At 39.9% G+C, this 16,515-nt stretch overlaps 1 protein-coding gene across 1 annotated transcript in view; it reads right to left on the bottom strand.

Annotated features, from left to right (window-relative positions):
• The window catches only part of SRGAP3 (SLIT-ROBO Rho GTPase activating protein 3), a 383,768-nt gene that overhangs the window by 338,715 nt on the left and 28,538 nt on the right, over positions 1-16,515 (bottom strand). Inside the window, exon 2 of the mRNA XM_063661806.1 lies at positions 7,524-7,682. The gene's annotated coding sequence lies outside the window, so the exon portion shown is untranslated. The remainder of the gene's footprint in view (positions 1-7,523; positions 7,683-16,515) is intronic.

Genomic DNA, 16,515 nt, shown 5'->3' with positions numbered 1-16,515 from the left:
GGTGCCCTCAATAGTCCCCTGAGGACTTAAAGCTTTTGAAAATCAAGCCAGGGCCAGGTGCCGTGGCTCATACCTGTAATCCCAGCACTTTGAGAGGCTGAGGCAGAGGATCACTTGAGCTCAGGAGTTTAAGACAAGCCTCAGTAACATAGCAAGATCCCATCTGTACAAAAAAAAAAAAAAATTTAAATAGCCAAGCATAGCAGCATGTGCCTGTAGTCATAGCTACTTGGGAGGCTGAGATGGGAGGATCGCTTGAGCCTGGGAGGTCAGGGCTGCAGTGAGCTGTGATCACACACCTGCACTCCAGCCTGGGCGACAGACTGAGACCCCATCTCAAGAAAAAAAAAGAAAAAAAAAGAAAGAAAAGAAAAGAAAGAAAGAAAATCAAAGCCAGGAAGATCCTTATTTTGTTTTTTCCCATTTGCCATTTTCTTCCCTGCGTCAATAAGCACAGAATGGCTTGCCTGCTTGAGGGGACAAAACTGAATAAAGGGAGATGCTTAGAAGGGGACAAAATACATTCATTTTAAATACATACACACACATATTAGTATTTTAGAATTATTATCTTGCAATGCCTGCATTCTCCTGTTTAATCTTCAGGGCAATCCTGTGAAGTAGATGTCATTCACTCCATTTTACAAATAAGAAAACGGGCTCAGAGAGATTAAAAAGCCTTGCTTAAAGTCACATAATGCCAAACCCAGCGATGCTGGTTCTGAATTCAAGGCTTATTCCTTTGTACCTCAGCTTGTCCTCCAAAAGAGAAAGGGACAGAGGGAGTCCTGTTAGTGCAGAAGGTATGACCCAGAATACTCATCAGGGAATGTGTGTTAGGAAATCATTTGGGCCAAGAGATACTATTAATTCAAGATGTGGACACAAGGCATGGAAATCAGTCCTCCAGTGACAACTGCACAGCAGACGACAGCAAGGGCCAGAATGGGTGGTAACAGGCAGAGGAAAAAAACCAAGAGACAGGATTCAAGGAAAGTAAAAGTTAACAGGTATGTAAACACCAGGGACTAAGAAGTCAAGAGGCTCAAAGTCAAGGTCGCAGGTCAAGGAGTACTCATTTCCTGACTATGAGAGACAGGTAAGGAGTGCAGAAAATTAACTCCAAAACCAAAACGATCTGAATCCCTCAAATTCTCACCAGACTAGGAGTCAGGAATTCAGGGAGTTATGGAAGTAAATCAAAGTATCGGCAGTCAAGAGCTAGACCTTACACTAGATAGGGTGTGTTTGCCCTTTAGTTGTCCTCCTGGGGCAGAGACTCAGAGTGTCTGCGGTTGAGCAGGAACATGACTGTGAGAGTAAGGAGTGCGAAGCCAGGACAGGCTCAGGGGAGCAGGGAGCGGAGAAAGCCCTGAGTCAAAAGCGTGTCACTGTGCACAGGGAACATCTTTTGTTTTTGTCTAGCAGCCTTCTTCTGAGAACAAAGCCGGTCTCATCCTTTTGAGGAACAAATTCCCCCAACCTAGTTCACGCCAGCTGGCTGGGTCTGGATTCCCTGTCACAGGGATTGGCTCAGGGGTGAGTGTGTGGCCCAATGCAGGCTAATCAGTGCCAATCTTGGTGCTTTCCTGGAGCTATGGAAAAAGAGGAGACGTGGCCCTCTGGGCTTGTTAACCTGGTAGGTAAACTTGGGAGCTGGCGTGTCCATCCGGACCATCTCCCAGGTAGAGCTTCCCCGAGAATAAAGCCAACAGAGAAGGAAGTAGGGCTAAAATATAGAGGAAAACTGATATGGTTTGGATCTGTGTTCCCCACCAAATCTCATGTCAAACTGCAGTACCCAATGTTGGAGGTGGGGCCTGGTGGGAGGTGGTTGGATCATGGAGGTGGATTTCTCATGAATGGTTTAACACCATCCCCTTGGTGCTGTTCTTGTGATAGCGAGTGAGTTATTATAAGATCTGGCTGTTTAAAAGTGTGCAGCACCTCCCCCACCTCTTTCTCTTGCTCCTGCTCCTGCCATGTGAGATGACTCCTCCCCCTTTGCCTTCCACCACGATTGGAAGCTTCCTGAGGTCTCCTCAGAAGCAGAAGCTGCTATGCTTCCTGTACAGTCTGCAGAACCATGAGCCAATTAAACCTCTTTTCTTCACAAATTACACAGTCTTAGGTATTTCTTTATAGCAGTGCAAGAACAGACTAATACAGAGACCGAGACCGAGAGACTGTACCCTAAGAACACTCCTTGAGGCCCTGGATCCAGTCATGACAAATTGATCACCTTGAACTTCTCAGTTAAGTAAACCAATAAATTCCCTTTTTGAGTATCTGTCACTTTCTGAAAGAGACCTTGTTAATGCACTATACATAAAAATTTACTCTGAATAATGAAAATATGTTCACATTATATATATATATAGTGTATATATAGAGAGTATATGTAATATATACATTTTTTAAAGTATAATCTAATTACTGCCCTTTGAAAATGAGCCAGACTTAGTGACTCACTTCTAAAAAATAGAATGTGGTGGAAGTAATGCTTTGTTACTTCCACTTGCCTCTCACTCTCCTGAGATGCCAGCTTTTGGAACCAAGGTGTCATATGACAAGGAAGCCCAAGTCACATGGAGAAAACACATATGGGTGTTCAGACAACAGCCCCAGCTAGCCCTCAGCCAACAGTCAGAATCAGCCACCAGACAAGAGAGTGGACAAGCCTTCAGAGGACTTCAGCCCTGCCTTCAAGTCTTCTAGTGAACATGACCCCAGGCATGGTGGAACAGGGATGGCCATTCTGCTCGGCTGTCTGAATTCCTGACACATAGAAATCGTGAGTGATCATAAGTGATTTTTACTATTTTTAAGCCACTGTGTTTTGAGGTAGTTTGTTATATAGCTATAGATAACTAATACAAGGACAAAACAGTGAATGGTAATTAGCTCAAGTGCTAACTCTGACCAACCAACAGTTGTCTGGAGAAGGTTGCATCAGGGTTGAGTGAAAAAGAGAAGATGAAATTCAGTTAATGATGTCTGCCATGAGCACAGAAATGGGAAGTGACAGCAGTTGGGTTTGTCATTTGTTGGCGCTGGTCTACAACCAACCACAAACCCAGATAAAAATGTTCAAAGATACGATGCAGCCATGAAAAAGAATCAGATCATGTCTTTTACGGGAACACGGATGGAGCTGGCGGCCATTATCCTCAGCAAACTAACACAGGTACAGAAAACTCAATACCGCACATTCTCACTTATAAGTGGGAGCTAAATGAGGAGAACACATGGACACATAGAGGGGAACAACACCCACTGGGGCCTATCAGAGGGTGGAGGGTGGGAGGAGGGAGAGGATCAGAAAAAATAAATTTTGAGTACTAGGCTTAGTACCTAGGTGACAAAATAATCTGCACAACAAACCTCTGTAACACAAGCTTACCTGTGTAACAAACCTGCACACATACCCCTGAACCTGAAATAAAACTTAAAATAATAATAATAATAATAAATGTTTAAAGAAGGAAAGGAAGAAAAAGGCAGGTAAATAGGATAGGAGAGGAAGCATTGATCTTGGAGATAAGATACCAGGGTTCAAATCTTAGCTACTTACCAGCTATGGAAACTTAGGCTACTCATTTAGCCTCTCTGGGCCTCAGTTTCCTCAGCTGTAAAATCGTAGATTGTGGTGTGAGTTCAATTAAATGAGATAATGATACCAATGTCTGGCAGTAGGCACTCAACAAAGGGGAGTGTGGTGGGAGTTGTGGCCGAACCTCAGCAAGCTTTGGGTACGTGAGATGGATTTGAGGTGGATTGGACTTTCCAAGTGCGTTAAGTGGCAGCACACAAGGCCTTCCCAAAGTGGGTTCCATGAAAGACTAGGTCTGTAGGATGTTAATAGCATGTTCTATGAAACCCTGGTGATGTGGGATCTTAACACAGGGGTCCCCAACCCCTGGGCCGTGGACTGGTACCGGTCCCCGTGGCCTATTAGGAACAGGGCTGCACAGCAGGAGGTGAGTCGTGGGCAAGGGAACATTACCACCTGAGCTCCACCTCCTGTTGCATCGGCGTGGCATTAGATTCTCACAGGACTGTGAACCCTATTGTGAACTGCACATGCAAGGGATGTAGGTTGCATGCTCCTTATGGGAATCCAATGCCTGATGATCTGGGGTGGAACAGCTTCATCCTGAGACCATTCCCCATCACCCTCCACCGTCCATGGAAAAACTGTCTTCCACAAAACCAGTCCCTGGTACCAAAAAGGTTGGGGACTACCGTCTTAATAGGTTAAAACAAGTAAAAAATTGTTTGTTTACATACACTTACCATACAGCCCAGCAATCCCATTCCTCAAAAAAGTGAAAATTTAAGTTCACACAAACACCTGTACGTGAATGTTTCTAGCAGCTCTATTCATACTCACCAAAGCCTAGAAATATCCTTCAACAGGATAAGCAAATTTTGGTATATTCACACTATGGAATATGACGCAGCAACAAAAAAGACCTAACTATTCATACATATAACACAGATATGTCCCAGAGGCATTCCCTGAGTGAAAAAAGACAGTTACAAAGGCTACATGGTATATGATTCCATCTATATGTCCAAAATATGACATTATTGGAAAAAAAGAAAACTACTGTGGTGGAAAACAGATTCATAGTTGCCAGAGGTGGACAGGGAGGGGTGCTGACCATAAAGGGATAGCACAGGGAGTTTTGGGGTGGGATGAAACTGTTCTGTATCTTGACTGTGGTGATGATTACATGAATCTATGTATGTGTGCAATTTTATGGAACTATACACCAAAAAAAGCTAATTTTACTGTGTATTATTTTTCAAAATAAAATTAAAGGAAGACTTCACTTAAATTTGGAAAATACTGTGTTAAAGTGAAATAAGATTCTTTATCACAGGACATATCAGAGCCTTGAATATACCAATTGGTATCTGTGATTCTCAAAGACTGGCAGGGAATATGCAGCATTTCTCTAATTTATTTGACAAGGAACTCTTCTTTCTCAGAACATCTCAAAGGCCTAGAGTTTTCTAAACTCTCTCTGGAAGATTCAGGTCTAGTAGCAGGTATGAGCTGGTGTCTTGATCTCTGGGATCCAAGGAAAACTAAAATGGTAGGCTGTGAATCAGATACTACTTAACAATGCAGTCTCTGTGCCCTAAACAAATCCTGGGATGAGAAGGTACAGATAATAAAAAGTAATGACCAGTTCTGGTTTTCTTCTTTATTAAATTTTACAAATAATGTATCTAACTACAAATACACACAAATGTCTCTCCCTCTGTATCTAACACACACACACACACACACACACATACACACACACTTATTCATATATGCATACCACTGAAAAAAAGGTTTAAATTATGATAAAAGAAAAACTTCAGCAGAATTAAATTTAAAAGAGTTTGAGCAATGAACGATTTGCGAATTGGGCAGCCCCCAGAATCACAGCAGATTCACAGAGACTCCAGGGGTGCCTCATGGTCAGAATGAATTTATAGACAAAAAAGGTAAAGTGACGTACAGGAATCAGAAGTGAGGTACTGAAACAGTGAGATTGGTTACAGCTCAGAGTTTGCCTTATTTGAATGGAGTTTGAACATTCAGCAGTCTATGAGTGGTTGAAGTATGGTCACTGGGATTGGCCAACACTCAGCTATTGCTACAGGCGTATACTACAAAGTTAGGTTTTCAATTTTGTCTGAGTATTAAGCTAGGTTACAGTTCATCCACAAGGACTCAAACATAGAAATACAGAGTCCTTCTAAGTCCACATTTAGTTTGCTTTAACAATTCCCCGCTTTTGGTCATTTTCTCAATTTTGAGAGATTGACCAAAACCTCATTAATTGACAACTACTATCACTATTGTAAATGTACTTATATGGTTTTGAAACCCACTGGGAAACAGAAGAGCAGTGGATTTTTCAAGGAAAGAATAAAGACTGAGTAGAAGGTACCTCCCTATGCTGGAACATCCTGTTTACAGGACAAAAACAAAACCTGATCTGTTCTAGGATCTATGTTTCTTTAAAGCCTTAGTTTGATTATGTCACATTTAGCACGAGTGACTTCATTTTAGTTTGGTTTCGTTTGTTGGGGCCCAGTGCATGAGCTCAGTGCAAAATAATGGCCTCTCATAATTTTGTTTAAAAAAATTCCCCCTTTTGGGCTGGGCGCAGTGGCTCACGCCTGTAATCTCCAGCACTTTGGGAGGCCGAGGTGGGCAGATCACGAGGTCAGGAGATCGAGACCATCCTGGCTAACACGGCGAAACTCGGTGTCTACTAAAAATACAAAAAATTAACTGGGCGAGGTGGCAGGCGCCTGTAGTCCCAGCTACTTGGGAGGCTGAGGCAGGAAAATGGCATGAACCCGGGAGGCGGAGCTTGCATTGAGCCGAGATCGCGCCATTGCACTCCAGCCTGGGCAACAGAGCCAGACTCCATCTCAAAAAAAAAAAAAAATTCCCCCTTTTTGGCCAGGTTCTCACTTAGGTGAGAGTGTAACCAAAACTTAGGGCCTTAGCACCACTCTCAGTTACCATCATTTTGGGTTTCCGGTCCCAGCATGTCATTCATAGGGTACAATGTCCTCATGGTCGCACATTTCTTTCAGCTTTTGTCATTCCACTTGAAGAGAGACTACTTCACGTTCTAAAGATGGCTGCATGCAAACATTTAAAACATTTTAGAGAACAGAGAGCACTAAGGAGGCTATTATTATGACTATCAGGAGGATAATACCAAGAGTTTGGAGTATGCTCCTTACCCAGAGTCCCCATAAACCAAACCACATAAAGTTAAATAGATTAAAGAATGAGCTAGATAAAGAGTCTACTCACTTGACTGAATGGTCTTTTCATTAATCCCATAAAACTGAATTTTTATAATCTACACTTGATGTATTTCTCCATAGAAATACATCAAATACATAGCTGCTGACAAGTGTCAGCAGCTGCACATGTACTTTTCTGTTTAGCCAATTCTATTATTTAGCATAACTTTCACATAAGAATTTAAAGTCTGTTATGTATGATGGCCTTTAAAGTAGAATTTGCTGTAGAGCCTATTATGAAGGAGACATTCCTAATTATTGCCTCTTTCATTCTAAATCCTGGGAAAAGGGCCTAACAAATGATGTCCTTCTAGAAGAGTGAAGGCCTCCTGGCAATATTCTCTTTAATCCATGATGTGGGTTAAGAGGTGTTTTGACTGATTATGAGGCAACATATGTACCACTAAGGTTTCTCACCTACATTGGGCCTTCATCTTTTATCTATTAAAGTATAAAGTTATTCATGTATAAGGCTGGCTGCAAAATCATTCACAAATAAAACTATACCCTATAAGTGTACATAATAGACCCCTTTTTCATTTCTATTGTTCATAGAGGCATAAACAAAGAAAAAATATTCAAGGATAAGAATCTCATGATAGTAGAAGTCTTGATCCGTTCTTGTGAGGAAAAGCTGTTTACAACAAGAATGCCATCTCCTTCTGGGGAGAAACTTTCCTGGTTAGTTTTACCTTAAGGGTTCCAATAGGTGTACAGTTCCAGGAGTGTGGAGGGACTTTTCTCAGCTGTGAGATTATGAACCCAAGGTTCAAGGCTCCAAAATTTTGCTGTGGTGTGGATGGCAAGGACAGTCTTTCTCTGATGTTCTCAGAAGATCCAATCTTTGGGTTCTAGATTGTAAAGGGGTTATCAGTGAGCCATAAAAAGCTTTCTTTACCTGGTGAAAATACACTATAGCATAATAATCTACTGTTATAACATCAGCCCTCTTGCATGGGAAGGCTTTTATACAACCAGAAAACATGCACTGAAAATGACAATTGAATGAAATTCCTTTATAAATGTTTAAATGGACCATCAGGTACTCAAATGTACCTAAAGTTTCGACTGTCTTCCCAGGTATATGGAACCAAACATTGGTTTAAAACTATTTCCACAATGTATAAGTCACCACATCAATATATTCAGTTTGGATTATTTTATCTTTTCCATGGCGAGTCATGGAATGCAGAACCTTTAATAACAAAAGCTTTAAGGACTTGGGAAGGACAAGGTGGCTGTCCTGGTTCTTCATAAGTCCATGCTTAACACTGAACTTATGTCCTCTTGAATGCCAGTTGTTTCTCCAATTTAGGTGCACAGCAGTGATAACTACTGAGTTATCCAGGTAATTTGACTTAAAACCATGGAGTTCATTTAAATTGTATATTTAAACAATTTTAGTATTGGCTGGTTTAGCATGATGATCTAGAGCTTGATTTTGAAAAATCTGTTAAATACCAAAGGTTTGAAACATTGGATATTACAAAATAGTATCTCAGGTTACCATAAATCATTCATTTAGCCAAAATAATAACTCAAAAATTTTCTAAAGGAAGAAACATTAGTCTGATACAGAGGAGACTCAGCTCTCCAAACAAGACCCAATGAAGATAGCATGAGGCCAACTGACTGTCTCCTTTCGTTCCCTTCCCCCCTTTTTCTTTTGTAGTTTACTTAAAAGGTAAATAAAAACCTTTCATTATCGTTTAATATTACATAAAAATCATTTTTAAAAGAGAAAACCAAATTTTATGTTTCCATTAGTGTATTTTTAATGTTAAAGCTAGTTTTTAATAACATCTTATAATCTATTCAGTTTTAATTAGTTTGACCATAAGGTAAGATTTTTATAAACCTCTTATAACCCTTTACAATTTTTTTCTCTGAGTAGAACAGTGTTCTAAGAAAACTCTGTTGTACTTTTATTCCAATGTGCAATTTATGGAAAAAACTGAATAACACCATTTTAACTTTAGCCAACATGTTCACACACAGAATCTCTTACAATTAATGTTCTATAAACCTTCCACAACTTGTTCAAATCTTTAGCTTTATTTAACAATCCTTTAACCCTCTAACCTAGGCAAAAATTTACATTTCCATACCTTCTTATAATCCCTTACAAAAAACACATTTCATTCTCCTTACACACCTTGTATGTAAACCAATTTTTTCAGTAGTCTCAATTACATATTACAATGTTAACTCTTAGCAACTTTTACTTTTGGTGAAAATCTTGGTAAGTAAAGGATTTTAATTATGCACTAGGTGTGAAGCCTAGGACCCAGACAGAAATGCAGATAAGGTCTGACTCTTTCCAGCATCTAACTCCACATGTCCCAGGCCTTACCTAGCTGTAAAGCAGGCAAGCTGTACAGTTAAAAGTCACAGTAGCATTTTATGAAGCATTTAGGAGGCCTAATCACCTTTCAGTTGTATATTTCTGGCAGAAATTCCATTTCATAAATTCTTTCATGACTTACACAGACCATGTATGACATGTTTAGACTTTCTGACTTGCCCTAAATTCAAACAACCAGTCATTTTACTTCAGGACAGGAATTTACCATACAACATCCTTTTTATATAAGATCTATTTTCTTTATAACCTTCTTTGCATAGTTAGGGGGTATGGTTAATTCCATATATCCCCAGACCTTATTTAGAATTTAAGGTCTCCAAAATAAATTGAACAATTTTCAAAAGTCAAAGCAGTTTATGACCTTAAAGCATTTAAAAAACCTAATATCTGACCTGTATAATTTAGATAAAATGTCTTTATTTTATCAATAATCTTTAAAGCTGTTTTTATGTCCCAAAGGTTACTAAAGTTACATGAACTAAAGGCATTACAGTTTTTATTTTGCTTTCAAAATACTTGATTTAAGCACTTACTTTTAAGCCAATTCATTAGAGCTCTTTTATATAAACGTTACACACAACACATATGTAATTACACAGACAGACAGAAGAAGATTACTACAGTAGTTATAAGATTTTTCATTTGCCACATTTTAAGTTTCTTAATTGGTTATTGGCTTTATGGTAGAGTCCTTGGAAGAGCAGGGCCAGGAAAGGGGTCTGTAGTGCCTCCTGTTTTTCCCGAGGAGTCCAGGCTGTTGGAGCTTGAATATCCACTTTTAATTAAGCTGACTTTTTAACCATAGCACTCTTTAATAAAGTCCTTTTAAAACTTCTTATTATCCAATTTTAGCCAGGCCAAACGGCTGATATTTCTGGCTTCTGAACTTTACCAAAGGTAACCTCCCAGGTGCTCAGAGAAAGGAAAATTTTAAATAGTTGCTCAGAGAAAGGAAAATTTAAAATAGTCTGTGGAAGAGAAGAGAACAGACAAGGTCATGCAGATGTTAAACCAGAAAGGACTTACTTCCCAACCAGGGACTCCAACCCCAACCACCAGTGTGAAAGGGCAGAACCTTAGCTACTGAGCTACAGCATGGGGTAATCTCCACTGCTCTTCCCAGAAGGAATCTAGAGTAGTTAATTTTGAACTTGCAAAGGCTTTTAACTACTCAAGATAATTTTTAGAGCTAACTATGACATAAACCCTAAAATTCCTGTTCTCTGGAAGGCAGAGACCAAGAGAAAGTACTGCCACATGCTTACAAGGTCAAGCTCCCAAGGACATAAAACAAGATGGAGACCCCATCCAGTTTTTTTGTTTGTTTCAGGGACCTGCAGCAAAGTTTGTTATGGACCAGCTTGTTGGGCCATACTGAGCACGAGCTTATGGGGTCCTAAGCCCACGTTTTATCCTAAGGTACTCCGTGACACAGAAAAATGAATTCATAGCACAAAATACATCAGCTTAAGACTAGCCTCAGAATTCTTTTTTTGCATAATCAAAACTTTACAGAGGAGAAAAACAGTGATTTTTACCATTCATTCAACCATTCGCACAGAGAGAGAGAAGCCAGAAATCTGACTGGTAAGAAATTCTTACCCTTTTGCCGGCATGCCAGGCTTCTGGGTTCCCTTTCCCTGAGGGGCCCCAGTGACCCAGCTTGCTGCACCATCACACTGGGGGCCAAGCTGCATCATAAAGGAAAACGGTCTTTTTTTGTTCTGGCCATAGCAAAATACGTGTGATAAAACACAGACATTAGCTACTCTGCTTAGCACCCAATATTAAACCAGCAAGGCTTAAATTTGCCCTCAGATGGGCCCCTCATCTTTAATCCAACCTCCGACTAGAAATTTTAACACATGGTGTCTGGGTAAGATGGTCACCCTGAATAACAGAAAAGATAGGAAAGGAAAAGAAGAAAAGAGCAAGTATTGCCTATGGAAGGGTGCGGAAAGTGAAGAGCTCAGGGAGGCCAGAGCAAGACCCATTCATTTCAGCAACACTGAAAAGTTCAGGTGGCCACTTGTTAGCATCAAAGGGATCTTTTCCAGCAGTCCCATCAGCTCTCAAGTTTCCCCTTTTTTGGGTGGGAGGAAAAAGCTCCCCATGTCCCATGATCCTATACATGCCTAATCCTGTCACCCACAGCCATCAGCAAAGAGTGCAAGGCAGATTATTCCAAAGAGAAGAGCAGTTGACATCCCACAGTGCCAAACCCGTTCTTAGCCAAAAGGGACTTTACCAAGAGCCCTCATTTTTAAAAGTACTTCAATGCATTATTGTTCATTTGGAATGTTCCACTGCAAGTTATCTTTAGTACGATTTTGCCATTTCTATAAGACTTTGCTGCCTCCCAGGCCTAATGCATAAGCCAGAAGGAATTCAGTTTTCCAGAAATTAAGGATCCTATTTCTACCTAAAATATTGACTTTACTCAGGTTTTCCTGAATAACTTAGCTAATGATTTTTCCTACCTAAGTGTGCAAGAAAAATGAAACAAAGAGGCAGAACACAATAATCCCTGTGAATTTCCAAAAGCCATATTTTATAACCCCTGCAATATTACTGCTTACTACCAGTTCCTTTATGACCCAGTCAGATATGAGAGTCCTCTAACTGGATCCAAGCCAGTTAATTCCCAGATCAAATCCGTCCCTGGACCCAGTCCAGTTTCTGTTGCGACTCCAAACCCAGTTTGGATCAGAAATTTGCTCAAAGAAACTTGGAGAGCTTAAAACACAAATCCGTGGAGCTCCAAAATCCGAGAGGGAGCTTAGCACCCATGATCCCCAGCCACTCTGAGAGATCAATGGACACAAATGGGTCCTGCAGGTATCTTGCGTGTTCACTCAGCGCTCCTGGGGGTCACTAGAAGCTCCACTTCGGATCCCACTTCTGACATCATCTGATAAAAGAAAAACTTCAGTCAAATTAAATTTAAAGGAGTTTAATTGAGCAATGAATGATTTGTGAATCAGGCAGCCCCCAGAATCACAGCAGACCCACAGAGACCCCATGGGTAGATTGTGGTCAGAACAAATTTATAGACAAAAAAGGTAAAGTGACATACAGGAATCAGAAGTGAGGTACAGAAACAGTGAGATTGATTACAGCTCAGCATTTGCCTTATTTGAATGGAGTTTGAAGATTCAGCAGTCAATGAGTGGTTAAATTATGACTGCTGGGATTGGCCGACACTCAGCTATTATCACAGGCGCATACTACTAAGTTAGGTTTTCAATTTTGTCTGACTATTAAACTAGGTTACAGTTCATCCAAAAGGACTCAAATATAGAAGTACAGAGTCCTTCTCAGACCATATTTAGTTTGCTTTAACAGCTATAAATGGATTTCACCAAAAGATTGACAGTAACTAAATCTGGGCAGTAAGATATTGAGTAACTTGAAATTAGCTTTTTTTCTCTTTTTGCTTTTCCATATTTTCCAATTTTTCTGCAAAGAATGTGGATTGCTTACAAAACAAACACACACAAATAGCTAAGAATTTAAAATAAGAAAATTTAAAAGTAAAATTAGCTATCATTCATTTGAATACCTACCATGTGCCAGGAACTGCAAAGCCCTTTCCACACATTCCCTCTCTCATTTAATCCTCACAATTTATGTAAGAGGCACTATTATTATTCCTACTTTAAAGATGAAGAGATGAAGCTTGGGGCCATATGATGGGGACTGACTCTGGAATGCAATTATATATGCATGCATGCACAGAACCAGCTACCCTCATAAATACTAGACTCAGCTGAGCTGGCTGGCTCAGATGGCAACTATGTGAGACTCAAAACCCAGATATGACCACCCACCCCAGCCCCATATGTCCTAATAATTCTCTCCTAGATAACTAGCCATATGGTAGACTAAAAAGACTTGGCCACAAGGTTTTGGAGTTACTTCTTTCAAGAGGTATATTCCTCATTCCTCAAATCTGAGTTGGCCTTGAGACTTGCTTTGACTGACAGAATAGGGCAGAAATGACATTGCATAAGTTGCAGAGGACTTGCAGATTTCACTCTCATATTCTCAGAACCCCTGTCCAAGACCACCATGGTGTGAACAAGCCCAAAATGAAATACCACATGGAGAGAGGCCTAGACATTCCTGTTATACGAAATGAACCCAGCCTCCAGCCAACAACCTTCCAAATGAATGAACCCATATAAGTGAGCCCAGACAAAATTAGCAGAAAAACTACCCAGAAAACCCATAAAATAGTGAAAAGTAATAAGCTGTTGTTAATTAAGCCACTAAGTTGTGGGATTATTTGTTATAGAGCAATAGCTAACTGATACAACTTGAATTTACAAAGTGAAAGAAGATCTCAAGTCATTGAGGTGCCTATGCTGGGCCAATGCTACGAAGAAATATTAAAGTTATTCAATGTGGTACAAGCCCTTTCATTGAGGTTATTATTATTATTATTATTTTGAGATGGCGTCTCACTCTGTCACACAGGCTGGAGTACAGTGGTGCCATCTTGGCTCACTGCAAACTCGCCTCCCAGGTTCAAACAATTTTCATGCCTCAGCCTCCTGAATAGCTGGGATTACAGGTGTGCACCACCACACCCAACTAATTTTTGTATTTTTAGTAGGGACGGGGTTTCACCATATTGGCCAGGCTGATCTTGAACTCCCAACCTCAAGTGATCCACCTGCCTTGGCCTTCCAAAGTGCTGGGGTTACAGGCATGAGCCACCACACCCAGCCTGGTGAGGTTATCTTGTATCTCCTCTCCTAGTTCACAAATCAAGCCCAAATTCCATGGTCAGAGAGTGATTATAGGTCTCACACTCCCTTCCAAATAGACCAAAGGTTTCTTCTTTTCAAAACACAACTATGTGCAACTGAACAGATACTGATGAGACAGTGCAGAAGATCATGCCAAAAAAAGAATGTCAAGAGTTTTTTTCTATATAAAAGCAAGGAATTGTTTGCATAGGAAAACGTGTGCTGAAACCAATTAATTTTTTTCCTTTGCTTTTAAAAACACATTAGGATTTTCTTCCAAGCTTTACTGACTCATGAAACATATTAACTGTGGCAGGCTGAGTTTCAATTAAAGACAGAAGGCAAGCGTCATTTACCTACAACTAAATGCTTCTTCAATAATAATAGACTCGTGAGCAAACGGAACTTGCTGCAAGGAGAATATGACAATTTGTTCCCGTAGCTGTCATTTTTATTCAGACTCAAGTGGCTCCACACTAGAAAATCATATTAGCTCAAAGCATGATATGGAACCCACTATACCAAGAGATGTTTCTTGCATATAGGTGATTCCTTATCAACATTCGCAACCACAATGGCAGGGGGAAAAAATACGCTAGCTTCTTGACAGAATGACTTAGCATATTTTAGTTTTATAAAAACCAGAATATTATCACAGATTAATCAAATTATTAAATTAAAATTATAGTCCACTTTTTAAAGCTTGTTATTACTCTTGGAAAGGAAGAACGCAAACAATAATAAAGCCATCAGACTCACTGGTATAAAGCTATGTAACTTGTTAAAAGCAACTACACCCAAAAAATACTGTAGTGGTGTTTAGGGTTGGATGACAAGAATTCTTTTCAAGAGAAAGTATCTCACAGGAAAAATAATTCAGATGATATCTTAGGGCTCCTTCACAGCAGGTCACTTTGCATTCCCTACTCCCTTTTAAATGCCATCAACATTACACCCTCTCAGCCTTTCCTTCCTCTCCATTTCTCATATTTCTTGGTCTGTTCCCTTTGTTGATTTCAATCGCTTGGCCCCTTCTAATTCCTCCTTGCCATGAATCTTACTCCGCTCCTTTCTGCCTTACCTGATACACAAAAAGCAAAACTGCTCCTCACATAACAGTCCTGCATTTCTCTGGTGGTGGCACAAAGAAACAATTATTTCTTCAGACAGGGTTGGTTTACCTAGCAATTTCCCATGTCTTTCTTTTCTCAAAGAGTTCTCTTTTTCCCTTTCTTTCTTTCTCCCACTCTCTCTCCCTCTCTCTCTCTCTCTCTCTGTAAGCATCTGATCTGCAATAAAAGAATGAGGGTACAATTTGGTAACTTAATCATAAGCAATTTTTAAACATTTCCCTAGAGTGGTACTAGACATAACTTCTAACATATATAAGTGAAAATTAAATTCAAATCAACAATTACTGAGTGTCTCCCACCTGCTGTGCCTCATGCTGGGTATAGACGTCAACATAAGACTTGGGCTCTGCCATCAAGAAGAAAACATGGCAGAAATGGTAAAGAAATGCAAGGAATAGCAATCACCTCATAAACACCCCTTTAGCATCACCAACTGCAAAGAAATTCTCAGGATACTGAGCCTCTGTTTCCTCATATTTTAATATTTTAATATTAATATCATTTAACATGATATTAACAATAATACTTCACAGGATGATTGCTGTAGAGTCAAACTAGAATGTGTGTGTGAATGTTGATTTATTTTGTTTTTGCAACTTCCTGTGAATATATAATTATTTCAAAATAAAGTTTTTTAAAAAAAATTTAAACAAGAATGTGACTGAACGTATCTTGCAACTGTGTAATTCAGTTTCAATTGTATTCAATCATCATTTATTCAGCCAGGTCCTGTGCTAGAGAGATTAGAAATAAACAGGAAATCCATGATTCCTGAAACTAGAGCACCCAAGGGCTGAGGCAGTAAAGAGACACATGAAAAATATAATACAATGTGATATGTGTTGTACTAGATATACAGAAAATGTATCCAATCTTAGATAAGAGATTAACTAATCCAACCAGGGAGGGAAAGAAGGAAAGAAACATCAAGGGATACTATGGAAACAGAGTGGGTAATAACATGAGTAATCATCTCTCATTAAGGCCCTTTATGTACTAGTCACTATATTAGGTACTTTGCAGATAATATTCTCATAAACAAAGACAAGATGGAGGGCCCCCCTTCTTGAAAACATACCACTCCATTAGCTTACAGAGTTTGGCCTTGGTGACTGCCAGGTCTAATGGCCTCAGGAGACTGACAGTCAACTACCCAAATGGAAAGAAAAAAGCACTGAACCAGAAGTGAAAAGTGATAGGATGAGAAATCGTGCTCTGCTACTATGTGGCTCTAGGAATGTCCCTTAGCTCTCTGGTTCTTAGATTCCTCATCTGCAAAATGGGGATTTAATACCAGCTGACCACGCAAGGTTGTTGGGATAATGGGTGTGGAAAAGGCTTTGAAATCTGTCAAGTGTCTTCAGGGTAAGAGCCAGGCTGGAAATGTACCTGCCTACAGGGGCCAGGAAGGTAACAAAACTGAGCAAAGCAG

Source organism: Pongo pygmaeus, chromosome 2, assembly GCF_028885625.2.
Source record: "Pongo pygmaeus isolate AG05252 chromosome 2, NHGRI_mPonPyg2-v2.0_pri, whole genome shotgun sequence".
In the NCBI taxonomy this organism is placed as follows: Eukaryota; Metazoa; Chordata; class Mammalia; order Primates; family Hominidae; genus Pongo; species Pongo pygmaeus.
This window is presented reverse-complemented; position numbering and strand designations above follow the sequence as displayed.